A 20,725-nucleotide genomic window follows, 5' to 3' on the forward strand; every position below is an offset into this window, starting at 1 on the left:
GGTTGTTTCCAGTTTTGGGCTATTATGGCGGGTGCTGCTGTGAACCTTACATGTAACCTAATTTGTATGCAAATCTTTGTGTGGGCATGTGTTTTTATTTATCTCGGATACTTACCTGGGAGTGGAATTGCTAGGATTGTATGGCAGTTTTATGTTTAACTTTTTGAGAACTGCCAGACTATTTTCCAGTGGGACTGCACCATTTTACATACCTACCAACAGTTTATGAGTAGTTCCATTACTCCATATGCTTGCCAACATTTGATATTGTCTGCCTTGTTTACTGTAGCCATTTTTGTAGATATGGAATGCTAGTCCATTTTGGTTTTCATTTGTATTTCCCTGATGACTAATGACGTTGAGCATCTTTTCATGTGTTAGCTATTAATATATCTTCTTTTGTAAACGTTCACATCTTTTGCCCATTTTTATTGGGTTATCTTTTTTTTATTATTGAATTGTAGGAGTTCTTTGTAAAATCTCGGTATGTCTTTTGTTAGATATGTGCTTTGCAAATATTTTCTCCCTATATTCATGTTGGGCCCCATACTCATTTTCTTTCTTTGTAAGTTATAAAGCCTGCTATAATATAAGTTGCCTAATTGAAGGCCTTTTAAAAAACAGACCTTCTAGGGCACCTGGGTGGCTCAGTCGTTAAGCGTCTGCCTTCGGCTCAGGTCATGATCCCAGAGTCCTGAGATCGAGCCCCACATCAGGCTCCCTGCTCCGCAGGAAGCCTGCTTCTCCCTCTCCCACTCCCCCTGCTTGTGTTCCCTCTCTGGCTGTCTTTCTCTCTGTCAAATAAATAAAACCTTTAAAAAAAAAAAAAAAAAACAGACCTTCTATCTGTATATCTTGAATAATTATCAAAGCTGTGGAATATCTTACAGTGCAAATATAAAAATTTGTGCATTGGGCTCCTGTTATACTTACCTATTATATTTTAACCTAAACATATATGAGTTGATATATGCAGTTGCAAACCTAGGAGTATTCCATAGGGAAGTGCCCCCAAATGCAGAGCCCTGACACTTCTTATTTGAATGTGAATAGACTTGTTTGCTTCTTAATTTGTTAGCATGAGGTATGCAGTTATTTCTTAGGAAACAAAATTTGGAAAGGTGCTTTCTTGTTACATGTTGTTTAACAGGAATATTATATAGTTTAATGTTCCACCAGTGTTTGCTACATTGTTCTCTTTTTAAGGGTACTCCTAAACAAGCCCTATGCAGGAGTTAGAAAAAGGTTCAAACTTCCATTAAGCATTTAGTGTGACTGTAACTGCCTACCCATTTATTTTTCGAAAAGTGTATGCTTATAATGTGGTAATCTTCCTTCTACTACAAAGCACATAGTTGTGTGTGTGTGCATGTGTGTGCACATGCACGCACTCTATTTGGAATTTTTGTAGTGCTCAATATGCATACATTTTAATTTTAATTTTTGTTAAGGTAACATAAAAAGTAAAACACCAAATGCGACTTATTCTAAAAGTAGATTTAATGTATTAAATATAACCTAATTAAAATTATCTTTAGCACTGAATATCACATGCAGATAATTCGGTATTGAATAAGGTGCCAAAAAATAAACTTAAGCTAGTATAGTGTTACCTTTAATTTAACATTTTTCCTTTCTATTAAAAAAAAGTACATGCATACTACTAAGGTGAAATACCATAATATACTGTAATTTAGCCTTTTAGAACACCAAGAATTTTCCTACCAAAGTAAAAGCTAGCTATGCTGTGAACAATGTATTATAACTGTAATTCCCAGAACAAGAATCTTTTTATGAAAATAAAAAATTAGTTCTCACCTTTATATATGGTGACAAAGACTCCTTCCTTGTCCAAACTTCTCTCTAGTGAGCCCTCTTCTCAACTAGGCCTCAAACTTGGCCTGTAAGAACTGTTAACTCATAGCAGAAGTGATTGCATTCACCCTGTCCCACACATCACTAAGAGCCTGGAACAAACATTAGCATTGTTTCCATCAGCTCAAGGTCCTGTTCCTAGGACAACACCAGACCCTTTAAAATGCCTGCCCGAGAAAGCTCAACGCAGCTGAAAGAATTTACTGTTCATTCCAGTCACACCTGACTAAAAGCCCTTGACCTCCCTCTTCTTAGAAGCATTAATTTAGAAAACTTGCAGATGTAAATCCTTTGCTGTCCCCTTCAGATGTATCTTCTACAACCCAAGCATGTCTTTACTAGGAGCCATCCCTTTGAAAGGTATGTATCAAGAGAGATAAGGCCCCCTTTTCTCAGTCTCTGTGGGAGGGTAGGGGTCTAACTTCTTTAACCCATGTGTTATTTAGAAGTGTGTTGTTTCATCTCTGTGATTTTTTCCCATTTTTTTCCTGCTATTAATATTTAGTTTAATTCCATTGTGATCTGAGAATAGGCATTGTATGATTTATATTCTTTTAAATTTATTAAGATGTTTTTATGGCCCAGAATGTGCTCTATTTTGGTGAGTGTTCCATGTGAGCTTAAGAAGAGTGTGTGTTCTGTTGTTGGATAAAGTAGTCTATAGATGTCAATAATATCCAGTTGATTGATGGTGTTGTTGAGTTCAATTATGTTCTTACAGATTTTCTGCCTGCTGGATCTGCCCATTTCTGATAGAGGGGTGTTAAAATCTCCAGCTATGACAGTGGATTCATCTATTTCTCTTTGCAGTTCTATAAGTTTTTGCCTCACATAGCTCTGTTGTTAGCCACATACACGTTAAGGATTGTTAGGCATTCATGGAGACTTGACTCCTTTATTACTATGTTCTTTTTTACCCCTGATAACTTGCATTGAAGTCTGCCCCCTCTGATATTAATATAGCTACTCCAGCTTTCTTTTGATTAATGTTACCATGGTATATTTTTCTCTATTCATTTACTTTTTTTTTTTAAAGATTTTATTTATTCATTTGAGACACAGAGATACAGAGAGAGAGAGATACAGAGAGAACATGAGCAGGACGAGAGGCAGAGGGAGAGGGAGAAGCAGGCTCCATGCTGAGCCAGGAGCCCGATGTGGGGCTCGATCCCAGGACCCTGGGATCATGACCTGAGCCGAAGGCAGACGTTTAACCATCTGAGCCACCCAGGCGCCCCTCTATTCATTTACTTTTAATCTGTATGTATCTATAAATTTATAGTGGTTTTCTTATAGACAACATATATTTGCGTCTTTTTTTTTTAAACATTTATTTGTCTTAGAGAGTGCAGGGGGGAGGGGCAGAGGGAGAGAGAGTCTTAAGCGGACTCTGCACTGAGCATGTAGCCTGACGTGGGGCTTGATTTCACGACCCTGAGATTACCACCTGAGCCAAAACCAAGAGTCAAGCACTTAACCAACTGCACCACCCAAATGCCCCTGTGTCTTGTTTTTTGATCCACTCTGACAATCCTGTCTTTTAATTGGTGCATTTGGACCATCTATACTCAGAGTGCTTATTGATATAATTGGATTAATATGTACCATATTTGTTACTGTTTTCTATTTGTTCCCCTTGTTTATTCTTTTTATTTTTGTCTTCCAGTATTTCTCTGTTTTTTTGTGGTTTTAATTGAGCATTTTTTAATTGAGATACAATTGACATACATTATTAGTTTCAGGTTTATAACAATATTTTGATATTTGTATATATTGCAAAATGATCACCACAATAAGTCTACTATTCTCCACTGATGATGTACCTCCATTTTACTGACAGCTCATTTCTTTTTTTTTAATTTTAATATATTTATTTCACTCAATATATCCAAAAATTATCATTTCAGCATATAATCCACCTAAAAATATCAATTATATTGTCCCTTTTTTGGGGGGAATACCAATTCTTTTAAACCTGGTGTGTATGTTATACTTAGATCACCTTCCATTTGGACATGCCACACATTTCAAGCACTCAGTTGCCTAGTGGCCATCTACTGGACAATCAGTTCTAAGGACTTTGACAGCTCATTTCTCAGTAAACATCCTCAACAATAAAGCACAGGTGGTTGTCCTTTTATACAGTTTTTGAGTTCTTAGTTATTTTGGATCTGATATCATGTCCACCCATACATTATTTGAGTTAATATTGCAGATAAAATAAATGTCAAATCCTCAAGCATCCCTCAGGACATAAAGACAAAGAAAGACCATAGAAAGAGTAGTTAAACCTTTCTTTCCACTTTACTTATGTTTATTGCTATTTGGTTTATATTCTATCTCCCTTGACATTTCCAAAATACTAGTATATGACACGATGACGTTAGTAGTATATGGCATTCTTACAAGCTTTCCTGACATAGAAAACTTTGAACTTAAAACATGCATTGAAATCTTCAGCTGAATTTGAGTTTAATGTTATAGTGGTTAGATGCTGAGTATCTTAAATATAGATTCTAATTTTAGTTTTCTCGTTTGTTTAGTTTGAGATACTAAACAAGTTTGAGATTTGTTTACTTTGTTTGTTTAGTTTGAGATATTGGAGATACTCTCCAGTATGAGAGCTATGCTGTTTATTATATTTCTTTCACTTTTTTTTCTGGGTGTCATAAGGCTCATAGTTATATTTGGAACTCTGTGAAAAACATAGGGTAGCCCTTTTGGTAGCCAGATTTTCCTATGGTCTTAATTTTCTATTGCAGTTAAAATCATATTTTAATGTCTTTCATTTTAAGCTACTTCAGATTATTTGGTAATTATCCAATATATAAATGTATAATAAAAAATAAAGATAAAATTTGTGGATTTGATTTTTTTCTTTTTATAATTTAAATTCAATTAGTCAACATATAGTACATCATTAGTTTTTGATGTAGTGTTCAATGATTCGTTAGTTGCATATAACACTTAGTGCTCATCATATCAGGTGCCCTGATTAATGCCCATCACCCAGTTACCCCATCACTCCACCCACCTCCCCCCCAGCAACCCTCAGTTTGTTTTCCAGAGTCAAGAGTCTCTCATGGTTTGTCTACCTCTCTGATTTCTTCCAATTCAGTTTTCCCTTCCTTCCCCTATGATCCTCTATGTTATTACTTATATTCCACATATGAGTGAAACAATATGATAATTGTCTTTCTCTGATTGACTTATTTCACTTAGCATAATACCCTCCAGTTCCATCCATGTCAATGTAAATTGTAGCTATCCATCCTTTCTGATGGCTGAGTAATATTCCATTGTATGTATGAACCACATCTTCTTTATCCATTCATCTGTTGAAGGACATCTTGGCTCCTTTCACAGTTTGGCTATTGTGAACACTGGGGTGCAGGTGCCCCTTCTTTTCACTACATCTGTATTTTTGGGGTAAATACCCAGTAGTGCAATTGCTGGGTCATAGGGTAGCTCTATTTTTAACTTCTTGAGGAACCTCCATACTGTTTTCCAGAGTGACTGTACCAGCTTGCATTCCCACCAACAGTGTAAGACGGTTCCCCTTTCTCTACATCCTGGCCAACATTTGTTGCTTCCTATCTTGTTAATTTTAGCCATTCTATCTGGTATAAGGTGGTATCTCATTGTGGTTTGATTTGTATTTCCCTAATGACACGTGATGTGGAGCATTTTTTTCATGTGTTTGTTGGCGATTTGTATTTTTTCTTTGGAGAAGTGTCTGTTCATGTCTTCTGCCCATTTCTTTTCTTTTTTTTAAAGATGTTATTTATTTATTTGTCAGAGAGATAGGTAGAGAGTGAGCACAAGTAGGGGGAGCGGAAGGCAGAGGGAGAAGCAGGCTTCCCACTGAGCAAGGAGCCCGATGCGGGACTCGATCCCAGGACCCTGGGATCATGACCTGAGCTGAAGGCAGACACTTAACCGACTGAGCCACCCAGGCATCCCTCTTCTGCCCATTTCTTGACTGGATTATTTGTTTTTTGGGTGTTGAGTTTGGTAAATTCTTTATAAATCTTAGGTACCAGCCCTTTATCTGATACGTCATTTGCAAATATCTTCTCCTATTCCATAGGTTGCCTTTTAGTTTTGTTGACTGTTTCTTTTGCTGTGCAGAAGCTTTTTATCTTGATGAAGTCCCAATAGTATATTTTTGCTTTTGTTTCCCTTGCCTTTAGAGATGTGTCTTGCAAGAAGTTGTTGTGGCTGAGGTCAAAGAAGTTACTGCTTGTGTTCTCCTCTAGGATTTTGAAGGATTCCTGTCTCACATTGAGGTCTTTCATCCATTTTGAGTTTTTCTTTGTATATGGTGTAAGAGAATGTGGTCCAATTTCATTCTTCTGCATGTGGCTGTCCAATTTTCCCAGCACCATTTATTGAAGAGATGGTCTTTTTTCCATTGGATATTCTTTCCTGCTTTGTCGACAATTAGTTGACCACAGAGTTGAGGGTCCATTTCTGGGTTCTCTGCTCGGTTCCATTGACCTATGGGTCTGTTTTTGTGCCAGTACCATGCTGTATTGATGATCACAGCTTTGTAATATAGCTTGAAGTCAGGCATTGTGATGCGCCCCCAGCTTTGGTTTTCTTTTTCAACATTCCCTCGGTATTTCGGGGTCTTTTCTGGTTCCATATAAATTTTAGGATTGTTTGTTCCAGCTTTGTGAAAAATGTCAGTGATATTTTGATAGGGATTGCATTGAATGTGTAGATTGCTCTGTGCAGGATAGACATTTTAACAGTGTTTACTCTTATCATCCATGAGCATGGAATATTTTTCCATCTCTTTGTGTTTTCCTCAATTTCTTTCATAAGTGTCCTGTAGTTTTTAGAGTACAGATCCTTTTCCTCTTTCATTAGGTTTATTCTTAAGTATCTTATGGTTTTGGGTACAATTGTAAATGGGATTGATTCCTTAATATCTCTTTCTTCAGTCATATTTTTAGTATATAGAAATGCAGCTGATTTCTGTGCATTGATTTTGTATCCTGCCATGTTGCTGAATTATTGTGAGTTCTAGCAGTTTTGGGGTGGAGTCTTTTGGATTTTCCACATAAAGTATAATGTCTGTGAAGAGTGAGAGTTTGACTTCTTTGCCAATTTGATGTCTGATTGCTGAGGCTAGGACTTCTAGTACTATGTTGAATACTAGTGGTGAGAGTGGGCATCCCTGTTGTGTTCCTGACCTTAAGGGAAAAGCTCTGAGTTTTTCCCCATTGAGGATGAAATTCCATGTGGGCTTTTCGTAGATGGCTTTTATGATATTGAGGTACCCTCTATGCCTATACGTTGAAGAGTTTTAATCAAGAAAGGATGCTGTATTTTGTCAGATGCTTTTTGTGCAACAGTTGAGAGTATCATATGGTTTGTGGGGTTTTTTTTTTAATCATATGGTTCTTGTCTTTTATTAATGTGATCTGTCATGTTGGTTGATTTGGAATGTTGAAGCACCCTTGCATCCCAGGAATAAATCCCACCTGGTTGTGGTGAATAATCCTTTTAATGTACTGTTGGATCCTATTGGCTAGTATCTTGGTGAGTATTTTGGCATCCATGTTCATCAGGGATATTGGTCTGTAATTTTCCTTTTTGATGGGGTCTTTGTCTGGTTTTGGGATCAAGGTAATGCTGGCCTCAGGACGAGTTTGGAAGTTTTCTTCCATTTCCATTTTTTGAAACACCTTCAGTAGAATGGGTATTATTTCTTCTTTAAATGTTTGGTAGCGTTCCCCTGGGAAGCCATCTGGTCCTGGACTCTCTTTTTTGCGGGGGGAGGTTTTTGATTACTGCTTCAATTTCCTTGCTGGTTATTGGTCTGTTCAGATTTTCTACTTCTTCCTGTTTCAGTTTTGGTAGTTTATAAGTTTCCAGGAATATATCCATTTCTTCCAGATTGCCTAATTTGTTGGCATATATTTGCTCATAATATGTTCTTAAAATTGTCTGTATTTCCTTGGTGTTGGTCATGATCTCTCCCCTTTCGTTCATGATTTTATTAATTTGGGTGCTTTCTCTTTTCTTTTGGATATGTCTGGCCAGAGGTTTATCGATCTTAATTCTTTCAAAGAACCAACTTCTAGTTTTGTTGATCTGCTCTACTCTTCTTCTGGTTTCTATTTCATTGATTTCCGCTCTAATCTTTATTATTTCTCTCCTCCTGCTTGGTTTAGGCTTTATTTGCTGTTCTTTCTCCAGCTCCTTTAGGTGTAAGTTTAACGTGTGTACTTGGAATTTTTCTAATTTTTCAGAGAGGCTTGTATTGCAATGTACTTCCCTCTTAGGACTGCCTTTGCTGTATCCCAAAGGTTTTGAACTGATGTGTTTTCATTCTCCTTAGTTTCCATGAATTTTTTAAATTCTTCTTTAATTTCCTGGTTGACGCATTCATTCTTCAGTAGGATGCTCTTTAACCTCCAGGTGTTTGAGTTCCTTCCAAATTTCCTCTTGTGATTGAGTTCAAGTTTCAAAGCATTGTGGTCTGAAAATATGCAGGGAATAATCTTAATCTTTTGGTATCAGTTGAGACCTGATTTGTGGCCCAGTATGTGATCTGTTCTGGAAAGAGTTCCATGTGCACTCAAGAAGAATGAGTATTCTGTTGTTTTAGGATAGAATATTCTGTGTATATCTGTGAAGTCCATCTGGTCCAGTGTGTCATTCAAAGCCCTTGTTTCTTTGTTGATCTTCTGTTTAGATGATCCATCCATTGCTGTGAATGGGGTGTTGAAGTCCCCTACTATTAATATATTATTTTCAATGTGTTTCTTTACTTTGGTTATTAATTGGTTTATATAATTGGCTGCTCCCATGTTGGGGGCATTAATATTTACAATTGTTAGATCTTCTTGTTGGATAGACCCTTTAAGTAGGATATAGTGTCCCTCTTATCTCTTACTACAGTCTTTGGTTTAAAATCTAGTTTGTCTAGTAGGATTGCTACCCCAGCTTTCTTCTGAGAGCAGCTCGAGGCAGGAGGTTCCTTACCTATAGAGGGAGGAACATCAGACTAACATCAGACTAACCTCAGACCTATCCACAGAAACCTGGCAGGTGAGAAAGTGCTGGCATGATATATTCAGGGTACTAAATGAGAAAAACATGCATCCTAGAATTCTTTATCCAGCAAGGCTGTCATTCAGAATGGAAGGAGAGATGAAGAGCTTCCAGCACAGACAGAAACTGAAAGAATATGTGACCACTAAGCCAGCCCTGCAAGAAATATTAAGGGGGATCCTGTAAGTGAAGAGAGACCCCAAGAGTCATATAGACCAGAAAGAAACAGAGACATGCTATAGAAAGAGGAACTTTATAGGCAGTACAGTGGCACTAAATTCATATCAACAGCTACTCTGAATGTAAATGGTCTAAGTGCTCCAATCAAAAGTCACAGGGTATGAGTTTGAATGAAAAGCAAGACCCATCCATATGCTGTCTACAAGAGACTCATTTTAGACCTAAAGACACCTCCAGACTGAAACTGAGGGGGTGGAGAACCATCTACCACAAATGGACCTCAAAAGAAATTTGGATTTGATTTTTGTTGAAAATACAATTTGTTGTTAAACAAGCTTCTACTTGATTGTTTTTAAGACTTTACTACCAATAAAAATCTTTGGATTTGTGTATGTGTTTTAAATATATATGTAGGTATAAGTATTTAAAACAACACTGAATAATATGTGAATAGCTGAAAAGAATCAGTCCTTTTTACAAAACATTAATAGTTAAAATGGTCTTAAGAAATACTGGCAACCCATTAAGGGCAGGTAATTTTAGATTATTTTAAATGAAAGATAAAATATTTGATAGTTTTTTTTTTCTCCCAAAACTATATTCTGTTTTACAGTCAGGTAAGATAAATATTTAATTTGCTGTAGGGTAATAATAAATTTTTAAAATTCAAATGGTAATCATAATGGAGAGATTGCTGAATAGATTGTGAGATGTAAAGTATAATGAACACTAAATTGCTTTAAGGTAACAAAAGGAAGCTGTGGCATATCCAGAACTCTATTTCAAGAGACTTGGATGATGCATTTTGAGAAAATTTTGGTTTCTTTGAACTATTTTTCTTGGGTAGTAGGAAATTGTAGAGTAGACCTATGTTAAATAGTGTAGGGAACCTGGCCTGATATTGAATTTACTTTGGGGTTCAGAAGGCACACAATTTGTTTGTAGATATGACTGTAATTGGCATGGATTTGTATCTTAATTTGTAACTTAATTTGTATCTTATTTGTAACTTAATTCATTATACACTTTAAATATATAAGAGCTAAAACAAAAATTCCTTGGTTCTTTTCCTGAGAAACTTTAGGGAGATGAGTTTATTTTGAGTAAATATTACTAAAAATATTCTAAAGCAAAAGAGAAAACAAGGCCAACACTTGACATTTATGATGTTGAAACTTTATTTCCCATCCACTAATATGCACTCATTAAAATAAATAAATACAAGCTTGCAGGAAATGTCCTCAATCAGTTTCATTTATAATAATCTAGGTAAATTTGTAAAGATTGCCAGAACATTCGCTAAATCTCAGTGTTATTGTGTCTATACTGGGGTCTCCAGGAAAAAGTAAAATACTGATAGATGAGAAATGTTTTCATCATATTAATTAAATATTAAAAGCAAAGGGTTAGTTGCAGAGCTTGATCAGAGACAATGAGAAAGAGTTGCTGTCTAACTTCACATAATTAATATTTGTCAGGCATTAAAAAGGATTGGAAGAAAAAAGTTCAGAATTAAGTTAAACAATTTGGTCTCAACATCGTTAAAAATAAGCTCCCACTTGCTTCTAATTTTCTTGATTACAAAGGTCATTGGCTGTTTGAATAGTGAGAGAAAAAGGAGCTTTTAGAAGAGCATGCAAATGAAAGCTCAAGCAAAGAGTCCTGTATGTTAATGAGTGAGGGGTGTTGATCAGTATGCAGTGGCAGACTCTGACTATGATAAACATGCTTGAATATCTTTCAATTCACAAGGGCACTCATTTATGTGTGCAAGTCAGCAGCATAAATCCATTATTTGAAATTGTGCTAAGACCTTCAATTACCTTTGTGAAAATAGGTGGTATTTTTGTATTTTATAGGATTTGGTCTAATAGTCTTCAAATAGAGCTTAAAATTCTACCCAAATTACAGATCTTATTAAAATATGATACTAAATTACATTATGATCTTTTATAAATAAACCATTTTTTCTTTTTATGTGGTTTTTCAACCTTCTACAAGAACAGAATATAATAGCCATTATTCATTGAGTACTAACAATGAACTAGGTGTTTTCTATATATTATCTCCATTAATCATCACACCAACCCTGCTTGTAAGGAATTCCTTGTAAGGAATCATTAGTTTTATGGAAGAAAAACTGAGGCTCAATTCTATGTCTGAGGTGATAGATTTAGAATTATTGCCTTTTAGCTATAATACTCCCTCAAAATTCCTGTCACTGTGGTTCTTAATAAGGAATACTTATCAACATCACCTAAGACATTTTTGAACTTATATAGAGTTGGACCTCATGTCTAAAACTTCTGTTCAATATGTTTTTGGTGTTGTAGGGTCTCTGTGTTTTATTTATTTATAATTTTAAAGAGATCAGCAGTGATGCTAATGTGCCCCCTCAGTTGAGAATCACTGTTAGTGCCATTATAGAATATAGTTACTAAAATACTGGTTCCAGCTCTCACTAGAATTTAGATACAAATTCATGGTCTTGGACTCTGGGTCCTAGAGAAATGGCTTCTATGCTAGTATTACCAGCTAATGTCTATTGATCTCTAATTACGTGCTTGATACTGTTCTAAGCAGTTTATGTATAGTAACTGTTTAATCTTCACAGTGGCATTACTTCATAGATACTTTTATAAACTCATTTCATAGATAAAGAACTGAGGCACGGAGTGTTAAGGAATTTGCACAAGATAACAGAATTTGAATGGATGCTATGTGATTACAGAGCCTACATTCTTAAAATATTCCCTGAATACTTACTAGTGTGTCTATAGCACTTGAAGAATCTGTTTTCTAGATTATGAAACATTTCACGTATCCAAATTAATATGTGTATCATTGATGATAGATACATAGAATAACAATAAAATGCATATTTAATTGTTAAGATATAGAACATAATTAAAATTATACCCTTGCTATGTGGTTTTGTAATGTATTTGAAATAAAGTTAGATTTGTCTATTTATGTTGCATTTTAGATATTTTTCCATCTTTGTTGATTTACCTTGAATTTGCTTTATGGTAAACACATGTGTATGTAGATGGGTATACACACACATAAATCATTCCCCTTACTTTTCTTACATATAAGTGGGGTTTTTTGTACTTTATTTTTTTCACTAATAATATAATTATAGAAATTACTTCCTATATGTTCAAATAACTTTCTCATTCTTCTTTTAGTTTTATAGTACTCTATTACATTAAATACCATAGGTTACTCAACTAATCTCCTATGGATGTATATTTAGATTATTTCCAATATTTGTAATTGCAACTAATGTCATAATTAATAAACTTTTGCACATGTAGTTTTAATTATTTGAGGTGTAACTTAAGGGTAAATTCATAAAAGTAGATTGCTGGGTCAAAGAGTAAATGAGTATGCAGGTTGGTAATATTACCAACTTCTCCATAAGCCTGCATCATTGTGTATTTCTATCTCTATTTTATGAGTTCCTATTTTTCCATAACTCTGTCAACAGAAGTGTTGACAACTTTTTAATTTTTTCCAGTTTTGTAGGTCATATATAATGCTTTAATATTTCAGTGAAATATTTGCACTTATTTTATTTTGAGGGAGATCAAATATTTTTTCATGTATTTAAGAACAATTTTTATATCATAATTTTGAGAATTCTTTATTCATATTTTTGCCATTTTTATTTCAGATTTTTTTAGTCTTTTTGCCTTGTTCTTTTTAAAAGACTTCATCATTTTTTATGGTAATTTTCCCACCATATTTATTATTAACATTTTTCCTGCTTTATCACTTATCTTTTGGCATTTTCCTATGACATCTTCCAAGAACTTTTAATTTAAAAGAATATAATTTATTATTTTTAAATAGCAGATATATTTTTGAATTACAGCTAGTTTCCAGTCTTGCTTAGTCTTAAACATTCTGAGGACAATTCCACTTTTATCCCTACCCCCATCAAGGAAGAGACACAAAAGTGACCTTGTCTCCACTGTGGAATCTTTTAATCTGGGTCATCTTTCAGTGGTCACAGCTTTGTGTGTGAGTCCCTGAATCATTTTACCACCATATAGAGTTTAAAACTGAAACTCCATAATGGATTTTCGGATTGTCAATTTCTCCAAAAGCTAATAACCACTTTAGGTTAATACTCCATTTCTTTCTCCTCCTCCTCCTTTCTCCCTCTTCCCACTACCCTCACCCTCTCTCCTTCTCTCCATCTTCTCTGAGGGATTTCTCTAAATTCCTTATCATTTCATTAATAATTTCAAACACATTTATTTTAATGTACATTTTAGTTTGTTTTAGATGTTTTATTTTTGTTGCTTTTTTAGGATATCTAGTTTGTGATATTACCATATTACAGAAGTCAGAAGTATCAGACATTCTTTTTCAATGCTATAGAAGAAGACACTGTTCATTAACATTGATGCATCTGAATGAAAACTCCATCTGAGACATTCCTCTAACCTTATTCTGCATTTCCCTTGTATGAGTATGTATGAGAGACAGTTTTGTACAAATATTTTGTGTACTAAGTATATGTCCTCAAGCCAAAAAATAAAGTAGGCATCATCAAAAATAACAAGGAAAAGAAGGTACAGGTGTGAAGACAAAAAATAAAAAAATTCCAAGAGAGTAGTCTTTATCATTAAGATATACCCCAAAAGCAGATTAAAATGATTTACTCTTCTTAGGTTTTTTTTTTTTTTTTTTTTTTTTTTTAGGATTTTTCTCCTTACAGCTTCATTCATTGACTTATTTAATGTTCAATTTTATAATCAGTAGATACACTTTTTATAAAAATGTGAAACAGGGTTGGTTTTGGGTAATAGTTTCCAGCACCTATTTATGGACCAAAATCAGCTGCATAGGAAATACTGAAAAGCTTATTACTAAAAATACATATCCCTAGGACTTATACTTTTTTTTTTCTTTTTTTTTTTTTAAGTAGGCTCCACACTGGGCATGGAGCCCAACATGGGGCTTGTACTCATGACTCTGAGATCAAGATCTGAGCTGAGATCAAGAGTCAGATGCTTAACCAACTGAGCCACCCAGGCGCCCCATTTGTAATACAGATAAATAGTAATACAGATAGGGAAAGGGAGGGTTAAAAAAATAAGTTGCCTAAAGTTGTACAGCTAGTATCTGACAAGCAAGTGAGTTGACACATATTTATGTCTAAAGATGCTGGTGTTGGATATATTTTCTGTGACATTTGTGTCAGACTTTGCAGTTTTTCTAATTATCTATTTGTCCATCATGAATACAATGCAGCTGAATGGTATGCACTATTTAGAAATATCCCGAATTTATTACAAAGTGAGTTAATTTGTTTAGTTGTTAGAATTTTCCAAACTAAATAGGAAAGTAAACACTAAGAAGACTGGGTAAGGATCAATAGTTTAATGTGATATATGTTTATTCCTGAAATTGGTGTCATAATATATTTTGTGGTAGAGAAAATAAATTATGTGAGATAAAATAAATAAATTGTAAATACAAATTTACTTATTTGGAAAATAAAAGCATATAAACAATTTACTTATGACTGATGTTACATAATTCCATTGATAACAGTGCATTCCTGGGGTGAATGAATATGAAACAGAAGGGAGAACATTTCATCAGGCTCTTTTCACTGGAGGTCATTTCTTAAACCAAGCAAAGTAGAACTTCAGTGAAGTTTAAAGGGTACACAAGTATCCTCTAGGGTATGTAAAAGATCCAGAAAGGGGATTGTGTCGTATTTATTTCTAATTTGGAATGTTAATCTTTATGAATAATTCTTCTAGTTTCTTAACTTCTCTTGACCCCGACTTTTTCTGCGCTCTTATTTTCTCAGGACATACTTCATAAAGAAAATATATAGGGAAGATCAGACATGTTAAAGGAAAAGGGATATATATTTTGCTGACTCTGCCTCAATACTACATCTCTAGGTATATATTATCCTATAGGACTTTCAAGGTAGAAGCCTCAGATTCATTATCAACAAATGCTTATGTACTATAATTAATAATCAAATGTATACTTCATTGAAGAGATTCTATTTGTTTGGTGGACCAGATGCCAGAGATCGTGCCCTGGTAGAAGCAGTCAAATATAAAAAGCTGAGGAAATATAGGAAAAGAAGATAAAAATAGACTAAGGAGAAAAGAAATAAGACAGCGTGAGTTACCATCCTCTATCCCCCAACCCTCCCAAATCTAGGTGTTGGACTGAACTGCTGATAGCCTGAAATGCAGCCAACCTAATATTGACTTGATGTAGCCAGTATCTCAAATAAACCTGAGCTGTTATAGTGTTGGAACCAAGAGACTTCACACTTGAGCACGCCAGGGAATGCAGTGTATATGTTGTTAATGGTATTTGGTGTTCTTATCATGAATTGCAGGAAATGCATGGGGATTCTGTCAATCTCCTGGCCAGTCTTCTCAAAAATTTCTTTAAAGGACACAGACGATATTGGGCCATTCAGAAGGTTCTGAAAATGAATTATAATTAATTAATATTTGGAAGCATCAGGTATAATAAACGAGGTGGGGAGAGATGAGTGAACCATTTTTGAAATTTTAGCAAGAAATGTGAGGATAATTTATTTAATTTTGTACATGCATTACTATATTTGATGGAGGAAACAAAGTTTGAAACCTTGATAATTATTAGAACTTAGAACTTCAGGAGATGCAGGGGTACCTGGGTGGCTCAGTCATTAAGCGTCTGCCTTCAGCTCGGGTCATGGTCCCAGGGTCCTGGGATCGAGCCCCGCATCGGGCTCCCTGCTCAGCAAGGAGTCTGCTTCTCCCTCTCCCACTCCCCCTGCTTGTGCTCCCTCTCTTGCTGTGTCTCTCTCTGTCAAATAAATAAATAAAATCTTTAGGAAAAAAAAAAAAGAACTTCAGGAGATGCAATACACCACATGTTAGTAATGCATCACATGGATGTCAGTAAGTTTCAACGCTCTTACAGAAAATATAAGGAGAAAACAAGTATTTAATTACACTGATTTCCAAAAGTAGTCACAAATGTTGACAGTTTGCCTTAATAATGCAGAAGTACACCAGAAGATACCAGAAGACTGTTTTTATAAGCAACAATGGACAGGTTGGGTTATCTTTTTGCCTGGGATTGCAATCAAGTATACAGTTTATAAATAAAAGATGAATCACACAATTCCCCCTCCAAAAAACACCAGCAAAGTCTGAAAGGACTTGAAGTATTCTTAAATAGGATTATTCATGAAAAATCAAGTCCACAAGGATGAACATATGTATTTTTTTAAAAGATTTAATTTATTTATTTGAGAGAGAGAGATAGAGCATGAGCAGGGGGGAGGGGTAGAAGGAGAGAAGAAGCAGACTCCCCGAGGGAGTCCAATGTGGGACTTGATCCCAAGACCCTGAGTTCATGACCTGAGCAGAAGGCAGATGCTTAACTGACTGAGTCACCCAGACACCCCTATTTTTTAACCTTCCAAAAAAATTGCACTATTTTTTGAAGAAACAAAAATTTTTCCTACATTATTTCCAGCCTTGAGAAAACCCAGAGGGAGATCTTTCAGTTGCTACTTGAAGCTGAACTATCAAAAAATCTTGTGTAAACAGAAATCTTAAGCTAGATTAGGTACAAAATTCAGGCAAAGTTGTTTTTCATCATATAAGCAATGACAATCAGCTGTCCCTTTGATAATGGCTTTCTAGTTCACCATTTTTTCTTGCAGCAGATTAGGCAAAATGAACTGGCCAATAGAATTTTTTTTTTTTTTAAAGTAGGCTCCAGGTGCAGCGTGGAGCTTGAACCCATGACCCTGAGATCAAGACCTGAGTTGAAATCAAGAGTTGGATACTTAACTGACTGAGCCACCCAGGTGCATCATGGCTAAAAAATCTTGACAGGCCATGTTGCATCTTAAAGATCCTTTTTTTGGCTGCTTTAATTTGACTTCAATTTTAAAGAATCTAAATATTTTTATTCCCACCCTAGATGTTCAGATAAACTCATTATGAAGCTATAAGGGTGATTTCTGACATGGCGTAAACGAGGCCATGTGGGAATAAATTTAACCTAAAAATCTCTAAAGGCAAGAGTTACATTACAACTCAGTCAGGCTTTTGCCATCCCTGAGGAAGAGAGACTTGAGTTCTATTAAGACATCAGCTGAAGAAAGCCATTTTGGCTGCAGCACTGGGAGAGTGGACACTGCCTCTGATAGGGAATCAGAGAGATGGGAACACAAAATATCTGCTGAGGCCAGAAAACACTCCTCACATTGTCTGTAGGTTTTCTTTTCTTTTTTTTTTTTCTGGGTCTAAGTTGGTATTACAGGTCAGAAAGAGGTGCTGGAGTTTGGACTTTGTTGGTAGGAAAGGTTGCTGAGTTGGAGAGTCAAGACGTATATACTCAAACTATATATAACCTCCCAGGGGGAGCCCCTGAGAGCTGGGGACCCCAGCCTAAATCAGAGATCAGATAAAGCAAACCCCCTGACTCTTAGCAAATTATATATATATTTTTAAGATTTTTTTTATTTATTCATTTGAGACACAGAGATACAGAGAGAGAGAGAGAGAGCACGAGCAGGGGGAGAGGGAGAGGGAGAAGCAGGCTTCTGCTGAGCCAGAAGCCTGATGTGGGGTTGGATCCCAGCATCCTGGGATCATGACCTGAGCCGAAGGCAGATGCTTAACCATCTGAGCTACCCAGGCACCCCATTAGCAAATTGTATTCTTGTTTTAGTTTAGATCTAGGGCCTATGTCTTGATTAAGTATATTTATGCCCAATTTCTCTTTCCTCTTCAATATTCTACAGTCTAGAGAATTTGGCCCTAGGTTTAATAGTCTTTTATGGTTTGAGCCTTTGGGTAAATTCATATCAGTAAACACACATATGATGAAAAAGAAGTTTGAAATATGATCTTGGATTAAAAACTTGATTTGGACTCCAGAAAGTTATCTCCTACCTTAGCAGTCACCCACTCCTCAGTAATCATGGATCATGGTGGCTATGGATATTGTTGTCATTTGTGTCAGATGCTGAATAGCAAGGTAATATCCTAAAAAATAGTCAGTATGAAAATTAAAGCCTCCCTTCATCAGTAATAAGACAATCCTATCATGTCCAAGTCTCTCTAAATATTCATAAAATAAATTTTTGTCACACCAACTAGATCACTTTGTATCAAGGCCCTTAGTTCACATGATGATTTGGAAACATTTCCTTCCTGTACTTCAGGTTAATTTATCATCTCTAAATTGATCTGTTGATAGATGAATAATAAACTCATAGGAAGCAATGATTCTGAAATATGATTTACCTCATAGATAATTGAACATTCATTCTTATATCCAAATAATTTAGAAGGTGCTGCTTCATGATCACCATAGCCATAGGTTATCACAATCCTAAATCTCATACTACTATGCTTATATTGTTGCCTAATGAGATGATCTGTAAATTACAATAAGAAATGGAATAGGAGTAGGTATGTCTATCAGTTACCTTTGGTCTGGATGACAGTCAAAGATACTGGATGACTGTTTCATGGCTCTCTTTTTAGGATGGTAACTCTGGGTCACATCTGTTCCTGTTTTGTCCTTACTATCCCACTTTAGGAAACATCCTGACATCCTCATTTACATTCTCCATCTTGAAAAACAGCCTGATATTTCATGCACTGTTATCAGTGAATGAAGTTTAGAGAATTAAAATATAGTTATATGGGTTTCTTTTACTCGGTAGAATAATATATTTCTGAAGATTAGATTTTGGTTTCCTCCAGAGAAGTCCACCCCATTGTACTCACCAGGTGGTCAAAACACAAGGAATATGATGTCAGGGAAGATAGGTGAAAGTACAAAAAATGTGATAATGGAAAGCTATTTAAAATTTTTGAGCAGATTTGATTTACAAATCCAAAGACTTAGTATTATAGCCAAGGAGCACAAGGGAAGTTCTGTCAAAGGACGAAATAATTAGTTGGGTCCCTTTAGTTTTTGATTGCAGACATAGGACAATAAGCTCAATGTTGCTTGCAGAACAAAATAGATTCCCCAGCTGCTACAAGTATTCAAGGAGAGGATTGGAATCTGAAGAGTGATTTCATTATTGCAGTGAGCTTTGAGGTGCCTTTGAAACACTTTCTTTTCTATCTGCCTATAATGTTCTCCTAATTTGCCTTTACTTTATGTAAACAAACAGAAATTCTTGCCTCCTCAACACTCAGCTGAATTTCCATTTCCACAGTGATGCCCAACTAAAACTAATCTGAAAGAGTTCTCTTTCTCTTCTCAGCTTCTCTAGGGGCATCTCCTAAAATGTGTAGGAAATAAAAAGCATTTATACAACATGTTTACAGATGTTAGGTGTTCTGTAATCAAATCGATTTGGAAAATATTCTGTTAAAATGAAACGGGCTTGGTTAATATATGAGTTTTGAGATCAAGAAATGTAGCGTGTTAATATGAGTTATGAACTTTAAGAATGAAATGTAAGATGGCAAATTTCACAGTTGTGTTTGATATCAAACAATTTTTTCAGTGTAATAAAGGTCTAGTGAGTATTCTGTGGATTAGTTGAGAAATACTCTCATTCTATGGAAATTATTATGTAAGCCATTTATTTTATACTTAATTCTATGTTATCATTAATTGTTCAACTTCCCATATGTGTGTATCTTTTCTTAAGGTCAAGGTACATGAAATAGAAGTTAATGCATACTCTCTTCTCTCTCAATTCCCTGGTGCCTAATGGTGACACTGAGTACTGAATATGGATTACTTTTTTAAAAAAACATTAATTTCTGTGTGTTTTCAACATGGGGAATTTCCCTACTAGGTTTGTCCAGACCTTTACCCCATTGTCAACAACTACATTTTTGTATACAAGAGTCTGTTTTCACAGTGGATCATGAATATCTTACTCTAATAAAGCATATATACCACCTATGTCAATTTACCAGATACATAAAAACATCATATAATATTCTAGCAAATGATACTTGAGTTTTTTAAGGAAGAGGTAGAATCGTACTTTTCTAAAAAAATTCTTTATCTCTACATTTCTATCAATTATGTGTATTTTTGCTTTCTTAGTTAAAAATGTTGCCCCCAAAATAAATTTTTCTCATTTAAATTCTCTTTTATTAGGAAATTACTATGTAGAATTGGAGTTTTTTGTTTGTTTGTTTTTTGGTTTTTTTTTTGGAGTGTTTTTATAACAAAAAAGAACTTCCATTAAACTCAACTGAGAAATATCATAAGTTAGAATAATACATAATACTAGATTTTTCTTTGCTTGAAGTGCACATCCTTACAAAGCAAGTGGCTAATTCCTATCTAATTGTTCCCTTTTCATTAGGATCAATCTTTTTGACTTTCCCTGAATTGGTGCCCTCCCTCCTTTCTGTCTTCCTTCAATATTAATGGTAATCCTATTCTTAGTGACATGTAGCTCTATGAAATAGCTCCTCCTCATCTTAAATATGAATATGATTTTTTATAAATTTAAATAATTCTGGGCTATGATATGTGTATCTCCTTGCTATTTTGTCAGTACATGTCATTTGATCTACAAAGCGTGTCCATCTGCAAATTCCTTAAGCATGATTTC

This window comes from Halichoerus grypus, chromosome 9 (assembly GCF_964656455.1).
Source record: "Halichoerus grypus chromosome 9, mHalGry1.hap1.1, whole genome shotgun sequence".
NCBI lineage: Eukaryota > Metazoa > Chordata > Mammalia > Carnivora > Phocidae > Halichoerus > Halichoerus grypus.